Here is a 21,726-nt window from a genome sequence, read left to right as displayed (position 1 = left end):
TATTTTACTGACCACTGCTTTCTGGTTGGTCAGATAGCATCTCTTTTATCAGCCCATTATTGATGGTGAATGGAAGCACAGTAAACAGACCTGTGGGTTTATTTCTACTTTCTCTCTGCCAGGATGCTTCAGTGCTGCAGAGTGAGGAGTGAGATCAGGAACACAGAGGATGAAAGAGATCCCCCAAAATCAGATGTGAATAATGGGTCTGTCTTATTACACAAGTACTTTAAAAATGGTAGTAATCTATTGTTGTTTTGTTGGTTTTTCAAGCTAATGTTCACTGGTGTGTAAGGAATTTACTGCTGTTCTTTGTCATATGTGACAGTTAACCGTTTGGGTTTTGGTCTGTCAGTGGGACAAAGAAAGACGCCACATTGGACTTTTGATTGTCTTCTTTCACTTTTTTCTGACATGCAGACAAAATGATTGTTAATCAATAAAGAAAAAATCAGCACATTAATCCACAATGAAAATAAACATTAGATTATGCTAAAATATCTTATTTTTTTCTAAGAAAAACGCCTCCAATTGCAGAAATAACACACTAATACCAGTTTATTCGACCCATTTCTGCTCACATACATCACACAAAAGAGGAGAAAACACAACTAGAACAACTGCAAGACATTCGTATACAATAAAACTCTTTTAGGCAATGCTGTTTAATCTTCATTTTGCTGGGAGAAGTGTGAGTCTGCTGAAAGCACACTGTTTTTTGAGCAAATGGAGTTCTAAATTGCTTTTTTTAAGTACCATGCGCCAGGGTAATGTCTAGAGGTACCGACACAGCATTCCGGTGGCAATGATTTATGGCGTGGGGCAGCCACAAATTGACTTGTATGCAAGAAATGTAAATGGAAGTGGGACATTTGATGGAGAAGCTCATTTCCAGCCTTAAATGTTTTAAATTAACCACACAAACTCACAAGGCAAAATGTTAATGGGCATTTTTCACTTTTTTTTTTCTTCATTCTTTTCTCCCCCTTAACTTAATCTACATTACAGGTCAATTTATTATACAAACAGTAATGTTGCTCTAGATTTGCAGGGATCAATGGATTTGACAAAGGGGATTCATTTCAGGAAATAAACCTTTGAAATTAGCCAGGGAATGGGGTAAATATTTGAAATGATATATGTTTAGCACGGGACAGTGTAAATTACATAAAGGTGCAGCCAGAACAAAGGAAGACAGAAACAGAGCCACAAAGACAGCAGTGCAAATTCACTCATTCCTCAACCAGGCTATTTAGCCCACATTAGACTGCAATCCCTCTCTGAAATACTACTATATAATCACTGTTTTAGTCAGACTGTAACTAGGGTTCATACACAGTACAAAGGAACACTTCTGCAGATCCAGATCTATTGATTACTACTTTGCTGGTTTGTGAAAAACACAAAATCTGTATTTCATTTTTCATCAGAACTGAGAATCACAACTTTTTAGCATCATTTATTCATCGCACACAAGACTGTAGCTGGATAACAGGATGGAGGAGTCAAACATGGAATCAGTGGTGCCCTCAGGCTGAAGAAGAACTGGCCTAGAGGGAGAAATTGTTTTCTAATAACAAGAGCTTCTGGTCCCCTGAGGGACAATTACAACGTTAGCTCCCTTGTCAGAGTAAAAGCCGCTTTCAAGCTGCTCCTTTCATAATGCTATCATGTTTGCCCCTGAGATATGCCCATGGTCTTCACGTCTCTGTCTCTTTATTTCTCTCTATCACTATTGATTGAGGGGCCATTTATATTCACAGTAGGGGGTCTTAATTATGAGTGTGAGTGAGGCCAGCCAAATAGGGCTAAGTGGTAACAGGGGGCCAATGCCTCTGCCACAGGGCTCTTTACCTATTTAACATTCAGCGCCTCTCTCCATGATCATTGGCAGAACACTTATAAAATCAACGTTGCACAGTGGAATAATAACAGTTTTTGAAGTGGCTTCAGTTAAGCTTGCAGGCATGACAAAAATTGGGATTTATTTATTTATTTTTTTGGTACAATTGGAAAGCGATATATATGTTATCTAACAGGGATTGCTATATGACATCCTTTATTTAAAAAAACCTGCCTGGTTAAAATAGTTTTCTGCATGAGAAACACTCGTCCCTTGCTTCCATGTTTTTCAAGTGCAGTCTTTATAATGTGCCTGTGCTGGATTATCTACTGTTAAGTGAAAATATTACAAAATTCATATCCATTTGTTTTTTTTTTCTCACTCTCTCTCTCTCGATATGACAGTCCCCACGAGAACAGCAGCGTTGAGACTTTGCCTCCTCTTTAATTTTAAATCCCCTTATGCAGTGTGGCAAACTGAGACCATCCAGCCAGTAAATGTTCTGGGTGAGTGTTAAGTCTCTACATTTCAGTCAGTCGTGGAAATGAGCTCAAGCACAGCTCCTGGTGTTTTGGTGGCTTCAAACTGCCGATCACACATTAAAGAAATAAGCCCTTCATTTTACCTTTTCAGGCTTCTCGCCGTGCGGATTCTTATGACAACTGGCAGGCAGATTGTCTGAATGCCTCTTATTGCTCAGTGTGTGGATGGCATTGACTTCACTTCATTTGCTGGACTTTTAAATGTGTGGTAACAGCTTTGATTAAGAAACTTGCTTCGCTTCTAGCCGTTGTTTGAAATAACCAGACTCCTTCTTCTTTGACATCTGACCTTAGAGAAGACTGAGAGCGTTTAGGTTCAAGGCCTCTCTCTGTGTGGCAGTGCTCAGTGGTGTGGCCACCATGGTTGAGGCGGTGGTCAAAGGGTCACGTGGTGCCTGGCTCATAGGCCTCTGTATCTGCAGCCGCTGACAGGAGGACATTGTGTCCCTCTTTTTTTTCCGCTTTAACCAGTCAGCCATGGCTTACATGGTTTGTTGTGGCCCCAAGATCAGAAGGAGGAAGCTGAATAATGTCTTCCTATTCTTTAAGGGGAGGGCCACGGTTGGTTGATTATAGAATAGCTTTGACAGACCAGAGGGAACTATGGCTTTTGTCCAATTCCCCACACAAAGAAAGGTAAGTTCAGAAAAAGCTTGGGTTGGCTTTTTTAAGCAGATGCTGGCTGGCCTGCTCCTCATCATGCCATCATAAACTTATAATGCCTCCAGGGACTCCCACCTACTGTATGCAGGCTGTCAAAGGACAAGCAGCACTGCTCACACTCTTAAAATAAGGCGTGAATAATTTTAATCCAAGGCCAGCATGATGTGAACAAATGAATTTAGAGGTGAGAGGTGAGAGCATTAAATGTTGCCAGAGAGGCAGATTAAATGTCGAAACTGTTGCGACTGTTTAAATTCTATTCTTTAATTTGGGGTTGTGAATTCTATTTCTATGCACATGTGCAACGTGTGTGACCACACACGCACACAAAGACCCACAATCCAGACAGTCTGCGAGAATTAGCATTTCACTCAATGTAACAAGGCCCAATATGTTTCCAGAAGTGCTGCCATACTGAAACAAGTCCTTTTACAAAACAGAGCCCGAGGGCACGGGGCTGACTCCTGGGACCCCGGCAGCCTCCACGGCCTATTTGTTCAGCAGAATCTGTTATTCTGTCACAGCAGGCCTGTCACAAGTGAAATCATTTAAATGTCCAATCCTGTATTTAAGCAGACTGTCTCACCGCGAGCAGATGAGCGGCACTCAGAATTTATAGCCAGACATATCAAAGGGTAAGCAGAGCAGTGTGCAACCTGGTGAAGCAGTGGTCCTGTGGGAACTGATTTAGTGGCTCTCTCCCTTATGCAACAATAACAAACAGTCTCTCATAATGAACGCCCTGGGTATTCCTCATTGTAAATTCAAATTCAGCACTTTGACTTTACAGTATATGCAATGAAGGGTTCTTAATACCACTCATTATCACTAACTGAATACACAATTTTTAAAAACTTTTAATCCGCTGTTATTATTATTTCTCGTGCCCAGCAATGATTTAATGTTCAACACAAGCAGAATCAAGATCAGAAATCCAACCTGCTCCGTTTGCTGCAGACAAATTGTTCTCTGTAATATTTCAAGTTGCTTGTAATACCTCAAGTGGGACATAGTGGACAAAAGGGTTCAGACCACCAAAAGCAGTTTGATGTTGGTGTGTAATGGACCTGTCAACTCTGATGGATTTTCAACTCTGCCTTATTGTTTGTCCCACTACAGACAATACAAAGCTAAGGAGACAGCCGTGCAGGGTCTGTCTGTGTGGGCAGCACACTTTGATCAATAGTAAATTTTTATCTGCAATCAGACCAAAATATATAATTGCATGAAGCAGATAGGGGGAAATACGATGCAGACCGCTCTTAGGGTGATTTCTCATAAACATAAAAGCTGTTTGGAGGATTATAATCAATGGTGCAACACGGCCCACCACCGTTGATGATAGACTATCATTACAGATTGTTCACTGTGAGTAATGGGACTAAAGCAAAAACAGATAATGTGATTCAATAATATATTTACGGAATTTGAGAAGAGAAAGAAATGGGAAAATCTCTGAGTAACCCAGAAGCTAAGGCCTTAATTAGGACTTGCCAGAATGGGGAGGATGCCACAAGATCACAACACAGACTCCAGAGAGTCTGCGCCGGCTGTTGTCTATCTACTGTATGTGTAGCTGTGTCGGATTTGAAACAAGAATGGCTCTCAGCCCCCTAATGTTTGGTATAGACTCACATTAAGATCGATGATTTGTTTATTAGATTTCCAATCAGAATATAATGGCCTTGAAGCATTAGCTGCTGTAGGCTACATGTGGCTGAGTGTGTCTGCTGAGGAGCCCCCCGCCCTCCTGATTTCTTAGCTCTTCCTCTGAGTGTAAACAGACCAGAAAGAGAATTAAAAGAGATTGTATCTCTGTGTGCTATGCCACTGTGCAATTCCCGAGAGATAAACATTAAGCAAAAGGCAGAATGGCGGTGTTTTTTTTTTTCTTACAGTCATAAAAGACCCCACCCTCTGAGATTGTTATTAGCCAGGATCCCGGGGAATGTCATATTAACAATGAATGTCTGGTAGTGAGGGAGATTGTCCTAAGTATGAGCCCGGCAGGGAGCTCTCTTTAACTCTAATTCACATTGGAATCAGATCGCCCTGCTAAGATCTCATCAGCGTTATTACTCCTCTGCCCAGCCACTTCATTCTCCACTGTCCATGTGTGTCCTACGGAGCAAGGCAGGCCTCTGCCATCACACTCTGTCATTACCACTCCCCTATTCATTTTCCATGGCCTAAACTCATGTTGATCAGTTTGAAGAACCCTTTTCTTCTTTTTGTCATTCTTTTTGCAGACAGAGAAAATCTTTTTCACAGTTGTTGATAACAGCTGGTGAACAGGTCTGCATTAGGAAGTGATATGTTTCGTTTTTACAGCAGTTTGTTTGGAGTAGATAAGCAGGGAAATCAAAGAATTATTACACTTTGTGACCAGAAAACTCACAGAAGACGTCACAGTAATATTTCACAATAAATAATTACACTGAATGCTGAAAACATATAAAGTACCCCTGCTAATCTTTTAATTAGTTATTTAAACAATAGTAGATATAGTCAGATGCCAGTTTATTAGATACATCTAGCTAAAATTATGCTAAGTCTTGCGATAAATGTTACCCGCATGGAGATTAGAATATTCAGTTGTGTGTCATGTTGGTAGAAATGTGTCCAATGGTGGATTTTTGGCAGACCGTTTCCAGCTATCCCTTTTCACATCTGCTATATATTCAAGCCAGCTGAGTAGCAAATCAGAGCTGGATCCTCATGCAAGTTTGTGATCTTGCAATCTTTCAAATGCAGCTGCCTTGCAAGGTAACGTGATTTGGGCAGCGGGACTGTTCACCATGAGGCATGAGAGTGACAGTGGGGGCAGTAATGCACCTCCAGGCTGGTTGGCCAACCACATCAGAAGAAAAAAGTGTCGAGAAAACATGGAGGAGGACAGTGATTGTGACTGTTTTGAGCCTTTTGTTTTTAACTGAAGTGTTAAAAACAAGTGAGGCCATATCACCCACCTTATTTATATCAGTGAGTGAAACTATGTCCTCCCCAAAGACCAAACATTTGAATCAGTACCTCTTTAAAACATTACAGTCTTAACACAGACAGTATTTCCTGCAGGGCTGTTTTATTGGACTTTGTTAGTTTTAGCTAAGTGTACCTAATAAAATGGCAACAGAGCATATATACATTTGTTTTAAACCCAGTTGGATCCAGATATGCACAAAATGCACTCAGAGATGGTCATGCTGACGGACTGATGGTGTCCATGACCTAAATCCTGTCTCAGAGCGTTAGGGCTCTGTACAGGAAAAGACTTTTTAGACAGTCATGTCACTGTAGCGCCACCTATAGGCACAGTGTCCCCAAGTTTGACACTCTTGTTAAGAGCTGGAAGTGGAGCTCATTTTCAATCAAAAAAGCCAAATATTTGCTGCTTTTCTGCTCATTTTATTGTACAGTAAAATGATTAGCTGACTATTGGTCAGATAAACAAAAACAAAAAAGACGTTTGACGATGCCACCGTGGACTCTAGGAAAATATTCTGGATGCTTTTTACTGTTTTCTGACATTTAGTACACAAAATGATTAATCCATAATTATTAGTCGCAGTCTTTTTAAGAGAGAGGCAATGAAAGGAAAAAAGGAAGACACTTAAATACAGTGTGATTTTGTAAGGTTGCATTAAGTGCTCTACAGTTCATTATGATAATTTTGTGTACAAACTCGAATTTAACACTGAAACAAACACATTAAGCTGTTAAGTAGGAGGAAAATCTTGCTGAAACATCAATCCAATTTGTAGTTAACAGCAACGTCATACAAAGCAGCTGTATTTTGCACAGGAGACCCTGTGTGGAGACTTCACTGTAGAAACCAAGAGGACTCTGCCTGGGTGTAATGTGTTTGGTATTGGCTGAGAGACTGAGGGGGTCGAAGACTTCACTTGTTTTACTCAGATGAATTGGACAGGCTACTAGAAGCGCAGAGGCTTCAGCATCTTGATAGCAAACTTGATAGAGCAATGGGCCGTGGTGGCACTGAACATAGGCTTACATCGATAAAATGCAGCGTACTGTGTATACTGTATATATCCAACGAGATGTGTATTCAGTTGAAACCATTAAAATGCTGAGAGAACCCTATAGCATAAATGAAATTGTTGTACATACTCACTGGGCCCTGACCGACAAAATGGAGTGCAAATGTTAAGTACTGCGAGATGTAAAGTACAAACACATTATGGGCAGGTATTAGCTTATAAAACACTGCAAAGCAGAGAAGAATATGAGCAGTCGCGCGGCTGTAGCTCCCCCCACTTAAAGAAAAAATCAAGGTTATTGTTTTTTGAAAATTTAGGTATCATGATGTGACATTTAAGAGTAAGCAGATGGTTGTGCTTCATGCTTTGTCAAACAGTCTTTTCTTTTTTTTCTGTTTATTGTATGTGTTTAAATACATTGGACCCAAAGGACTCAGTCTGTTCAGCAGAACATATTTTAGATATTCTACAGACTAACCTAATGAAGAACAGCTCATAATCGTACATATTAACTGGAAAAATCCAGTAATGATATATTTAATCAGAACTTTGACCATTGAGAGTCTTTTTGTGCTGTACTTTGACTATAGATCCAGAGGATGTGCTGGCATGCATCATCAATAACCTTTGTGCTCTACAGTATATCAGTCAGGCAGATATGACTATTCAACGCAACATTCAAGTTTTTTCTTTAACAAGTGGAATTATGGTCCCTGTGACAACCTTGGTGGCCCTAAAACTGGGCCACATGATGTCATTTAAAACTATACACACTTCAAACTTTGTGGCACTCTTTCGTCTTTCGTCTTGAAGGGGGAATGCTCACTGATTTGTTACCACTCAGCAGTACTTTTCTTCTTAATGAATTTTTAATATCCTTAATGACAGCAGAAGAATGATGTCATTAGGAGTGGATGTTTGGAAAACGCTGACTTGAACTCTTTTGGACGACCATTTTTATAATGATTTAATATAGATTAACGCCCCATAGTAATGAGCAGTTTGGCTATGAGGGGGGCAACCATTTAAAGTAAGACCCCACCATTCATTTGGATGTACACTTTGAAAACTTAAGCCTTTATGATCCGTCACTCATTCGCTTAAGTTTTTTTGTTGACTGACAGTGCTGTTGATTTGACACCAATGTCATCTCAAAGTAAACAGATGGTAACAGGTTATTGTGTAACACTGATTCAGTCACATTCCGTCACAGAGATGGAGTCGCACGTTTTCAGAATATCTGTGGCAAGTATCTCTCTACAACTATCTACATCCACTAATGCTGTGATCATCTCTGGACAGAGCAGTAATGCCATGGAGGCAGAGAATTAAGATTGTGTCCTCCTGGTAATTTACCTACTGGACCTTGTGCGCTGGTGAAGTGTGAATCAATTTGTAAAGGATAGTTAAATTTCTATAACAACCTCCCCCTTCTTCACACTTGACTATCCCACATCAGCTATTAAAAATGAAAAGGAAGAAAAAAAAAAAAAAATCACGTGGCGTCTTATGAAGATGATCAAGGGGAAGGCCACTCGCTGGGAATGATAAAACGACTGGCTGCACTTTCACCCCTTTTTTTGCTGAATGGACCGACCTCTCCCTCTGTGTACTGTATGTGTGTATGACAAGCACATGCATTAGGCTGAGAGATAAATAAACAAGCCCGGAATATAAAATGAATAAAACAAGAAGGAGGAAGCAGGCTGGCTAGGACACTGATATCCCTTGGCAAAATGTTTTATCATATTCAGCAAAGGAAGAGCCTTTATTTTATTGATTTAAAAAAAAATCCCAGAGGCACTAAAAGGAACAGGCAATGATTAATGTCCCTCTCAGAAAAAGAAATTATATGGAATAAATTAAACTACTGCGGCAGCAAATTGAAAAATAAGGATGTAAATGAGGTTTGAATACTTAATATCTTATAAAGAAAAATAGTCAATGAGGCCCAAAAATGATGAGGGATTGCCAAAGAAACATAATATTAACTCTAATGACTGAGGCTAGGTTTTCTGTACTGTCAGAATTTACCTGTCACAACTGATTTTCTGGCACAGACATGAAAAATGAGGGACAGTGTTTGAAGCAATTGAAGGAACTCACCCTGTTCACGGTGCAAGAAATAAGAACAGAAGCAGATGAAAGTGGCATTAAGGATGGAAAATGTCTTTAGCTTTATCTTAATACTTGCTTGTATTACATTATGCATCCATGGAAGAGTTCAAAATCCTTTAAACAAAGCCTGAACGCTACATCTGATGTAATGCCGGCAAATTGTAATCACACATCAGCCTATTACCATAGCACGCAGGTTAGTGTGTGCATCATTGGAGTGCATTATGTTCATATAAGGAGCTCATGTTTATCACAGACTTCATCTCCAAGCTCCATCAAACCTAAAAGCACGTCTTTATGTTAACGCAAATGATCTGCGCTTGATTTATCCAGCATTATGACGTTTATTTTTCTCTCGCTATCATCGGAAAAGGTCAAGCTGCTGAAAGACAGCTCCTGCGATATTTGTCACTGGCACGCTTTTAGATCGTCCTCGTCGCGTTCGCGCGCTCTCAATTAAGTCACAGCGCAATCTGGAATCAGTCATTCCTCCAGCTATCGTTCACATTGCGGCGCACGCCGCACAATGCCAGCTAAATGAGAAGAATGCCAAAAGCGAGAGAGAGAGGGAGAGAGAGAGAGGGATCTGTGGTACGCTATCAGTCGAAGTCGTTGTAGAGTTGGCCCCCGGTCCTCCCCATCCATCAGAGGTGGGGTAAAGATGAGAGAGTGAGACGGGGCCTGGGGAGTGGCAGTCGGGTGCTTGCATTGCACCCCATTACTTCAGATGGATAGCAGAGGGGTGCTCCACATTAAACACTGTTCCCTCAGTCGGAACCTTTAATTATAACTCCTCAGTATCACTTACAGCAGCCCAGCACAGATGTTAAAAACCTTTCGCGGCTTGGTTACCCCACCTTACTTAATCTCAAGAAGGGGTGAAGATACAGATGGCATATCAAGAGTCTGAGGATATGCTTGATCTCTGACAACAGAAGTGGTTTTTCCTGTCGGGGAGGGTGGAGGTTCTGTGTTTGTGTGTATGTGTGTGGTAAGAATTTTTGGCAGTTATTTTGCAGTGAGTCAGAAGTTGCGAAGTTGCCATAAAAACTGGTGAGGGGTAAAATGCATCGGAGCTCACACTGTCACTAAAGCGGGACAACCAATTCAGCAGGGAGCACGACTTGTGCTCTTAGGTGAGGGGGGAGGGGGGGCACTGTAAATCAGAGTGCCTATGAGCAGCTTTGTTTACATATTACACTCTTTACTCTAGTCTGAAGGGTTCAGCAGCCCTTATATCACTCTGCCTTTGTGCATGGCTCATAAAACTAAAGAAGGAATATAACGCTGGTGTGGTTTAGCCGCTTCAACAGTGTGTTGTGGCATCATTGTCAGTGTCAGAGCAGCACACGTGGAGAAATCAAAGAATATGTTGAATTATATCCCCCATCCGAGCAGAGGAACAAATACATTTTATAACAGATTGAGGACTGTGCTGCTACAAGCAAACTCAAAGGGGAATTGCAGTGTTCAGGAAAAAAAAATCCACCACTTCACATTTTATTTAGAGAGGTTAATATACAGGAATCCTTTTTATTGAACTTTGGTGTGTGCTGTTGTACAGAGACACACTCATTAAAAAAGATTCTACGAGAATTACTTCTCACAGTCACCTGCATTAAACCAAGCAGGTAAACTCATGGGCAGAGAGCAGTTGTACATCCTACCTTTGCACTCAGATCACTGTGCTTGAATTACATTATACCACAGAGCACTAGTGTATCTCAATGTGTAACCATTTAAAGGTTGTTACTGGGGTGCAGTTTACAGCAGCGCCGTGGCAAATTACCACACTCAGCTGTGATAAGATACATAGAAAAATACAAAGCAGGCTTTGTTTGTTGGCGTCACCACTCCATCCGCTCATCAAGAGCTCGCTGCACACCTGCCGCTTTGCATTTATGATAGCCTACTCATTTCAAAACGCGATAAATTACATCTGTGTAATCTTGTAAAACATGACTTATTGCTGTCACCTTCAAGTTGGCAACCACAAAAACTTTGCAGTGTATTCACAACATCCAAATCAAAACACTTTTAAAGGTTTTACTTAATTGCACACCAATACTTAATTGTATTTACACTACCAATGTGGAGTTATATTGGATCAGTATCGAGGTCATAAAACTTGGTTGTTAACTTGGACTTCCAGACATGTTGCTCATGAGCTTCTCATCCAGCTGATTTTATCACGCAGGATCTAATTAATTGACCTCTCTTATGCTCTTTTGTTGTCACGGGTCGTCTGTAAAACACTGTCTTTGGAGGTGATTTTATATGGGCCAGAGAGTAATTGTGTCAACGTCAAGTCAGGCCTGGATACAAGGTGCCACACTCTAAAGGTTTGGTAAGTGCGATATCCTGACATGGAATCCATTTCCCTGAATCTATAAGCCTTGCCTGAGTGACTATGTATTGTGTGAACAGATAACTCCCTCACTCTCTCCCCCTCTCTCTCTCCTCTATACAAACATTCATTGCTGATGGTGCATGCATGCTACCTGAGCAAACACGCCAACAATGTGTTACAACAACTGCATTTCAGTTTTGCCACGTTGCCGCTGTGATGCAGATGAACTGTCAAAGTGTTTCGCAATTTGTTCTTTTACATTAAAGAATTGCGTTATCACTCATGTAAACCCACGGGGCCCTTTGTGTTAAACTGCCAGTGATTTCTGTTTTGACTTTTTACTTTAGCGCAAATGCAATACACAAAATGATAATACAGCCATGGTGGATTCTGTAGCTACAGTTATCAGACAAGGCAGGTGAGGAGAGGTCACAGTACGCTACCTCAACCAAAGACCAATGCAGCAAAAGATGAAAACAGCCATATATTGTTGGAATAGTCTGCCTAACCATAACCCTGCCTTTAGAGCTCAGAAATCTAGTAAAAAAAACATTTTAAAAAGCAACTGAAAATGTTGCTTGCAAAATAAATGAGGATAAATGTACTTATGTTTCATTAGTGTGTGTTTTGTTTTTCATGTGTGGTTTTGATGTAATATTATTGCTTGGGTGCAATGATGATATCATGAATGTATTGTGTTTGTCGTGGAAGCTATATTGACGTTTTACTTCAGTAATAGTAGCAATACAACAGTGTAAAATCACTGGATTACAAGGAAAAATACTGCATTTACAATTATCAGCAAAATTCACTCAAAAATATCAAAAGTAAAGGTATTCATTGTGCAAAAAAGTGTCATATTTATCATATATATGTTAAAAAACTATTAATTTAGATGCGTTATTGTACATACAGCATTTTCATATTCTCAAGGTGGAGCTGATTTTAACATCTTTATGTACTGTTAGTTAATCTACAGCATATCAATGCACGATATTTTATCAACTGATCATATGTTTTATTTGTAAAATCTTAATATGCAAAGTGACCATTGACTGTACTGGAAGAAACTTCTGAAATGAAGTGGAACACAACCAGTAAATAGCATAAAATGGAAATACTTCAGTAAAAATACTTCAAAATTGCACTTGAGTACAGTGCTTGAGTAAATGCATTTTCCACCACTGCAGAGTATATACAGCAGTCTATGTGTAAACATTTGTTTACTGTATAATATTTTTTAATATGGACTCCAGTTGCCAAGGTCACGAATAATGTCAATCCACAGAAACTGTAACCAGATATCAAAGATACACCGAATGTCCAGCTAATAATTTTATATATATATATATATATTACTTACTAATCTGACCAATACTTCGCCAATGAGTGGATTAATCAAAAGGTCTATAAAATGTCCAAAAAGAGTGAAAAATGCCATATCTCAAGGTAACCTTTTCATTGTTCAACCAGCAGTTCAATACCCAAAGATCATCAGTTTACAACCATATAAAACAAAGAAAAGCAGGAAGTATTGATATTTGAGAGGCTGGAAACAGCAATTTATTAACAAGCATTTTCATACAAATGACCAGCAAAGAAAAATGAAATAACACCTTGGAGGATGTTAATGTACATTGTAAACTGCATCATAATTATTGTCATACTTCATGTTAACAGTGTATCTTATAAATCTTCCATCAGCTCTGTAATCTCTCTAATTTGGTGGATATTTAGAACAGAAAAAATATACATAATCTACAAGATGAAAACAGCCGTGCAGATATTGACAGATGTGTTCTTGTTGTGACACTGGTAATATTGTACACTGCAGAGGTGACTCCGCTGCACAGCACTGGAATAGAAAACTTAACTTAACAGACCTATGCATTAAACATATTGTAGAATACAGTGTAACATTCATCACTGTCAGGGGCAGAGTTTGTATAAATTTAAATGCACTGAAGCGTTCAGAGCATTTTTTTTCCTCCTCTTCCTTTGTCTATGGGTGGGAGTATATGTGTATCACTATCAAGCTGCCTTATTTTTTCTAACACTGCAGAATTAAATATGAAGTCTTCAGCAGCATAATGTTCTTGTTGCATTTAGCCCAGGTCATATTCAAATTATTTAAAATTGTCTAAACTGTTAGGACTGGAATACTTTGTCTCAGTGTGACGTGAAGTCAATTCAATAAAAACCCAAGCTAAAGGAATTGCATTGAGATTTGTGGGAATAGCTTGTTCAAAGATGTAGTCTAGTTTAAAACCAATCATGGCCCCAAGTGCAGAATGTATTGGGAACCAAGACATGGCTGTGTAAGTGCCTGACAGTTTTAACATTAAAATAAATTGCCTAACCTTTCCAACATCCAGTGACAAAAACAGGAAAAATGAAAGATAATGGGTTATTATTCACTGAGGGATCCTATACATAATAATGATATCATCAATAATGGTACACTGGGGCTCATACACTCGGGCTCCTGTGACTTAAAAAAAAAAAAAAAAAAAACATTTAATGGAATTACTTATTTTGAATCATCAGTCCTAGTCCGGTCTTTAGCTATTCGAATGAAAAAGGGGGAAAGTGGTGTATAAATGGAGACAGGGAAAGCATTTGTTGGGCTGAAAGAAAGAAAAAGGGTGAAACAGAAACAGAAAGGGACAAAGAGCAGGAGAATCTAACACGTTATAATTCTTTGAGGACTGTTTCCAACCTTCAGCCATGAGTCAATTTGCCAAATAACACAAGCAGAACCACACAAAGGAGGCACATCAGTACCGGCTTAAAGTACATGGCAGTAAGTGGGCAATAGACTTACAAAGTATTGCAGCGCTCGCCTGACAAATGCAATAAACAGCATTATCCTTCAGAGGCAATGCTGGTGGTGGCGGCTGTGCTCCACAGCCCTGTGCCCACCTCCTCCTCACTGTGGAGGCCAGGGACAACACACAACACTTGGGAGAGTCGGGGAGCAGTGGGGGTAGTGGCGCGTGGGGTGGAAGCGGAGGGGGGTCCTTATGGGTGGGGGGAGAAATAGGAGTTGCTGGTAGACCGAGACTGGCACCGACATGTGGGGAGGTGTGTGTGAGGCAATCTACAGAACAAATGAGGGCACTATCGCCTGTCATATTTCACATTTTCTTCGTTCTAAATAAGACAAAGACCATGTGAGCAGAAAGCTCTTAGGAGGCATAAACAGCTGGAGAATGCTGCACCTCCACTGCACTGTGACCCACGCTGCAATAAATCTGTATGAAAGTGATTATGATGAGGCAAAGTGATCAAGCAAATGAAATATCTGGGCTTTAGCATATAACTCAGTGAGGTGAGGTGAGCTTTATAGCCCTTGCTCTAGGGGAGCCATACCTTTCATGTCCTGGGCAATTTGCCTCTCTTATTGCATGTTCTGTCTTTACTCTGAGAGGGTTTGGCAACGTGAGTGTTGCATGTTTGAGAGCTTGCTAACGTTGTTGTTTGGATACTTGAAGGCGGTAGAAATAAAGATTGGACTGATTTGTTTGTAGGTTTGTGGAGCGGGATGCTTTCCTACCTCCTCGCATAAAATTCACGTATATTCTAAAAATGTTTTTCACCCAGATGGCGAGTTAGTCGACCACTAGCTGCAATCTAAAGTTTCTTTTTCTGGATCTGAGCTGGCTGGGCCATGAGCAGCTGCTTATTGGAGCTCTCCTTGGCTTTCATTGTCAGTTTTTGTAGTGTGTATTTTTATATTGTGGTTATTGTGATATTATATAAAGCACCCAAGTAGGATTTTGGGTTTCTTTGATGCATTTGGGAATAACAAAATTTTTGGATGCAATGCTAAATTTAGAGACTTCTGACAAATTTATGGAACAAAATGATTTTTTTGAATTTTGCAGATGCTATATAAATTTTGGAGGCTGCTAACACATGTTTAAAAAATATGACATATTTAGGAGATGTCATATTTGTCTTAAATATAACATGAAATTTGGGGATTAAAGGGATTTATAGCCCTTATAACAGGTTTAGGGGTTTGGAGCTTATCCTAAAAAATGTTTGGATTGTGAGTAATACAAAATTTTTTGGATATTATACCAAATCTTGGGATTATAACAACTAACAGATTTTATGGACACTGTATCAGATTTGTTGATTTTTAGAAACTGTAACAAATCATGAAGTGCAATTAATAAGAAATAATTGTTATTTGTTGCTGTGCACATTTGCACATTTGACGATAGAGGTGGTAGTTTGGCTGGTGGTGGGGGGCGTTCAAATCGTGTTTAGAGCCCCTGAAACAGCTGGGAGCGGCCCTGGCCTGGATTCCGTCAGTTCAGCCAGTCAGTGTCCCAGTTTCCCGTGTTACGGAGTCTATATAGTGATGATCTAGCAATGATAACTGGATCAATACCTCCAGCCATGTGGACAGCCGGCTGGGAGCTGCATCACTACCCTCACAGGCGAGCGAGTTGCAAACACCTCACCCTCCCCACCACCACCAACTGCCCCCCCTCCAGCTGAGACTGTGAGCTTCACAACTCCTCTGACACACTTCATCTTATAATTTGATCAAGAAAAGTGTCACATTAAGCAGATCTTACGGTCATAAATGAGAAATATGTGGATTTTATGATCTGTAAATGAGTGCCCCTTCATGGATGGTTATTTTAGTGTCAAAATATATTAAATACATAGGAAGCAAAGGCTGTACCTGATCACTGATTCCAAACAGTCAGCACGACACCGTAGTTAGCTGTTTATCTTACTACAGTTTCATTTACTTTAGAAAATGACGTCAGATCCATTTCTTCTGCAAAATATTTTTAGGATAAGCAGCCAAGGAATAAACAAATGTAGATAGAAAATCATTTTATACACAATTCATGGAAACCTAAGCTTATACACGTGTGCTGGGAACAAATGTGAGCCAGCAGCATAGGTAAAACCAATGAGATGTTACTTGTAGAGGAATGAAATTGGTTAATACAAAGGCATGTCCGTAATAACAATGTCCTTTCTCCGGTGACAAAGACAAAGTGCCTGCGTTTGGAGCGTACAAGCGCAAGAGACAAGTGATGGCTGAAGGTAGACTTTGGGAGAGCATTTGAATTTCATGTCCAAGAAGAGGCAGACCATCATTAAAAAACCCTAATTTCTGTGTCAGGTAGAGTTACAGGTAATCGATCATCTTGTCACACCGATTTATTTTTTTTCTGCCCGTTCAAAGTGAATTCTACTTCTTTCCAATTAAACTTGTTGCTGAAAAAGAAAACGTCTCTGGCTATTAAAGGCACACTTTGCCATGTTAGGTCTTTTTCCACCAAAGGTAATTTCTGAACATTTGGAAGAAAGGAGCCCAAGGGAGGCTGTGGCTTCCAGGCAATTCTTCATGTAGAGCTGATCTGAACAAAGCAGATCTTTTGAGGCTGCCGTTGTCTATTAATGCACGTGCATCATCTTAAATAATGTGTTTAGACGTCATAATCCTAATTATTGCATTTGTAGTTGTGTGTAACATGGTCAAATAGATCCTCCAGTCAGTGGTTTCAGTTTCTATGTAAAATATTTTAAATGGTGAAAACCTTAAGCAGCATTTCAGTAATTATTCTTATTAGCTTGCAACAGCAGGTAACAAAGGAAACTTGATTAAGCTGTAAGCTGCTAGAAAGTATGTAAGTAAATTTAATATGATACCAGTTCATTTGTCTACAAGCAATGAGGCCACAGTGTGATTTTTCAAAGGACTGATAGATGCTTCAGGTCTCGAGAGGGGCTTATTTTGGAGAGGGCTTCCCCGCTCTGACAGCTTCACTCAACCTGACCCTCCTGAACGGCGGCTCTGGACCTGACAGTGTGTGCCCACCCAGGCGCTGGGATATGTCTGCATAAAAGCCATTTATTGGTACATTTCTAAATGTTAACGGTTGTCAGCTTCAGTTTCTTTAAAGACCCTTAGCTTGCCTGTGCTGGTCTGGGGAAATACTCCTCTGTCCCTGACAGACAATGACAAAAACGCCACTGCTTGTGGCCTCCGCCAATAGCAGTGAGGGTTTCACACGGGAGCGAGTGCTCCTTTGTCCCTGGGTCTAATTTATTTATGTGGCTAATCTTCAGGGGGTGGAGCGGCAATGCTCAGAGGTGTGTCATTTTACAGGGGGACCCACCGGAAGGATCAGTGACCTTGCAGAGACATTGCATGTGATTCATTTCAATTAGTGCACAAGATCTGTCTTAGCTTGCTATCACATAAACAAGGATTATCAAGGGACACCTCCCAAATACGTCACAAATCCCAAATAAGTCCCAAAAAGTTCCTCGCCCATCCATCATTTACAATTGTACTCAGGAGATTCTCAGCAGAGAAGTTAATCAAATGACCCGAAATGGTTAATCCAAGTAAATTTAAAGTTGACTTTATCTTTGACAGTTGTAGTCTTGTTTAACATGGCATGAGAGCTGCATCGCAGAGCTCCCATAAGAGTCAGTGTCAGAACCAAGACTGCATTCATCCTTACCCAGCAGCATTTATTTGGACAGAGGTGCAATGGCAGCAGAAAAAGAGTGGAGGAGATGGAAGCTTGATTAGCAGCAGCCTTCCCAGCCTGCTCTGCTATGACAAATGACTGACTTCGAACAATATCTAAGGCGATCAGGATAAAGTACCAACCATTTCAAGGCTCAGCAAAATTCTAATTCTAATTAGACTTTGCACCACACACCAAATAAAAATTGTTCCCATGGCATTTTGGCCTATCAACTGTTTCTCCTATCGCTGAAACAAAACGAATAAAGAAAATGATTAAAGTGATAACAAAGGCATAAAATTTAAATTATTGAGGCACCACATCTGGGATCTGTATGTCACTGCGCTCTCCATTTTTACCCTCTCATTCAGCACTCCATTCTCTCTGCATGAGAGAGACTGCAAAACAGGGAAGCCAAGAAAAGGAGAGAAAGAGCAGGAAGAAATTGTAACATTAAAAGGTAGAAAGCGAGAACGCAAATAGGCCTTCAGCTTTAGCGTTATTAATGACTCTTCAAAGATCTCCGACTTTTCCAATCTCTCAGAGAAGCGCATGAAGGAGTCTGCAGATGAAGCTGACCTTCAAAATGTTCTTTGGTCTTTAGTTAAGAAATTCACTCGCCATTATGGCATCATTAAGGAAACAAGGATAAAATTACTCCATGGTTAATGGCCTATAGGATCCCCCACCAAAATTTGTTTCAGATCTAATAAAACTGTGCTTAACACACTCGAATGAATTATGAGGACTGTTATGCAGGGTATTAAAATGTGGAAAATAGATTTTCGAGAGCTTGGAGGACTGGACTTTCCAAATCAGATAGTAGAATGGGATTTTCTGGGCAATAAATTCCACCATGTCTCAATTTAATTTCTCTCAGCTCTTAAATCTGAAGGTATGATTTATCGTGTGATTTTGATCATTTTGAGAATACGCCGTTCACTTAGGCCAACTTTGCTCTTTCCAAGAAGAGTAAACACAAGTGTGCATTCACATGTTTAGCTCTACCTGCACGAGCACATAAAACGCCTTGTTTTTGGACATTAACTTGTAGAGGTGCATTAATAAAAGCTGTGTAATTAAGAAAGCATGCCTTATTTGTGGTTCTAACTTATTGTTTAGGCCTTCATTTATTAGGAGATCTTATTATTATTAAGAGGTTTGCATTTACATTTGCTTAACATGCTGTTGAGAGAAAGGATGCAGAGTTGGTTATTAGCATATCGCATCAGAGGGTAGGGAAAGCAGGCAGGAAGCTGTTATGGAGAAAAATGAAGCTGCAGGCTATTGAGGCTCCTCATTGTCTCATATACAACCGCATCGCAAACCCGCAGAACTGTGTCATTTCCACCTCTTATTACCTGCTATTGTAATCCAGACCTCGATGCCATTGTGAAATACAGACTTATTATAAAAAGGGGGAAAAGTTAGCCCAAGATGGTGCCACAGAGAGGTGGTTTGTGTGGTAATGGCATTTGCTCTCTTTAAACTTTAATCTTTCCTATTAATTCCCTGCAACTGGAGAATGTACGAGAGTTAATGTTCCATGAACGTGTTTCTCACTCCGCAATCTCTTCAAGCTAATTACCTTCAGGTGCTAAATGGTGGGAAATTGCCATCCATTTGGATGAGAAAAATTTCACCTCCTGCTCCCTAGTGAAACATTTTTTTGCCGGGCACATTAAGAAACAAAAAAAGAGGGAAAGAGGCAGGCCTCCACCAAGGTAAACAGTGGTCATAAAACTACCTCTTCCTGGTCTTTTCTGTCCTCCAGCCTGAAACAGGAAACCATAGTCCCTCTCTCCCACCACGTTGCTCACCGGTGGAGGTCAGGTAGAGGTCAACAGGTGCTCCTCCTGACAAGGGGAATGCTGAACAGATGTTTGATTGGCATGAATCATCTAAACTGCCCATTAGAAACTTATGATGTGAAAGGATTGGGCTCCTGATGCTAGGACACTTTTTAATTTGACGTCCAAACAGAAAGGAGATCTTGAAGTTGCTGCGTATTTAATCAGACTCCAGTGGTTCCATGTTCAGTATCACTGCAGCCGTTTGGGCAAGAATTTGAGATTGTCCGTCAAGTCTTTCATTCCCATTAGCTTTAAGAACATTTTACTATATTTAGTAGCTTAGATTCTGAGATGTGTGTACACAGTGATATAAGCCAGGTTTCCATCCAACTGTAGTGCAAGTTATAACCAAATTTCCAGAAAATCAGAAAAGGGAAATGCTAATTATAGCTGCTGCCATTGCCGTTATGCGCACTGTACCAGTTGATTCATTGCGATAAACAGCCGGTGCCGCTAATTCTCCACACGGGTGCCACTAAATCATCGCAGCAGAATTAAAAGAGCGAAAGAGTCAAACCTCAAATGGTGGAAAACAACGTAGAAAACATTGCATGTAAACTTCAGTGGATGTTTAAGTCACTTGCTTCATGTACCTCAAGATTTATTTGCATTTTTTGATACACTAACTTTTCCACCTCAGCCAAGCGTAAATGCTTCTGGTGGCATATCAGTTTGTTTTCTAACTTTCTGTTTCCACTCAAGTTTTTTATGTGCAAATCGAAAATGTGCATTAAAACAGCACTCAGTGCGCAGGGCAGCCACACAAGCATTTAGACATATTTTAAACATATCTGTCATTTAGTGAATTTGAGTGAAAACAAATGTGATCGCATCTGAAATGTGTGTCATATTCTGATTATCCATTACATTATAAACATTTGTACATACACAACTATGGTAACGCTATAATGTGGCAGGCAGGGACAGGTGGTACACACTGTGGTAGTCCCAAAAACTACAAATATGTTAGAAGAGAGCTTGCTGCACATACATCAGCTCTCTACAGTGATGACTGTGTGTGTAATGTGCCCATAGTTCACAGTGTGTCGCTGGTCACCAAACACGTTCAACACTGAACAAGTCGGAGAAAACTCAGATGTAGGTATTGATCAAAATAATCATGACACTGATTTTTAGGGTTTAGTGGTGCTATAGTGCATCTATTTTTTATAGAAATGACAATGACAAAAACTATGACACTAAGAATAGAAACCGTTTGACCCAAACTATATGTAAATATTTAATTGTTTTCATACATTGTGCATGTTGTAGTTAATTGTTTCCAGGCTGCTAATGGAGATTCAAACCACTTTGGAAGCCTCGAACACTGAGTCCATCCAACTGTATTCAGCCCCCTGTGAACTCCATATGAAACCCTCACGGTGCAGTTCAGCGGGTTCTCAGAAAGAGTCAGGAAGATGCATCATATGAGGGGAGTAAAAAGGCCAGCTGGGATGGGTGGGCCACATTGTGATCACTCACCTTCATCCCTGATTTGTAGTCATTATCCCTACCAGCGTTTGAAGATCAAAAACAAGGACAGGGAGAGTGATGGGGGACAGAGAGAGGCAGCCCGAGAAAGAGAATGGGGGAAATGAGTGAAGGAGGGAGGGACAAAGAGACGGCTGGATATGTGTGTGTGTGTGCGTCTGTCCCAGTGACTGCCATTTGCCCCTGTTTGGTGGATATAGGAGTGTAGGTGGCAGCGATGTTGGAGTGGGTGGGGTTGGGAGGAGGGTGGATAAGGGTGATAGCACCTTAAAACCAACCAAGCTGCAAAAGCAATGAATATTAAATTCACGCCTAAATAGCTGGGTCTATGTGAAGCATTACTGTATTATAAT

The sequence above is a fragment of the Chaetodon auriga genome, chromosome 20, assembly GCF_051107435.1.
Source record: "Chaetodon auriga isolate fChaAug3 chromosome 20, fChaAug3.hap1, whole genome shotgun sequence".
Taxonomy (NCBI): domain Eukaryota; kingdom Metazoa; phylum Chordata; class Actinopteri; order Chaetodontiformes; family Chaetodontidae; genus Chaetodon; species Chaetodon auriga.
Note: the sequence above shows the minus strand (reverse complement) of the source record.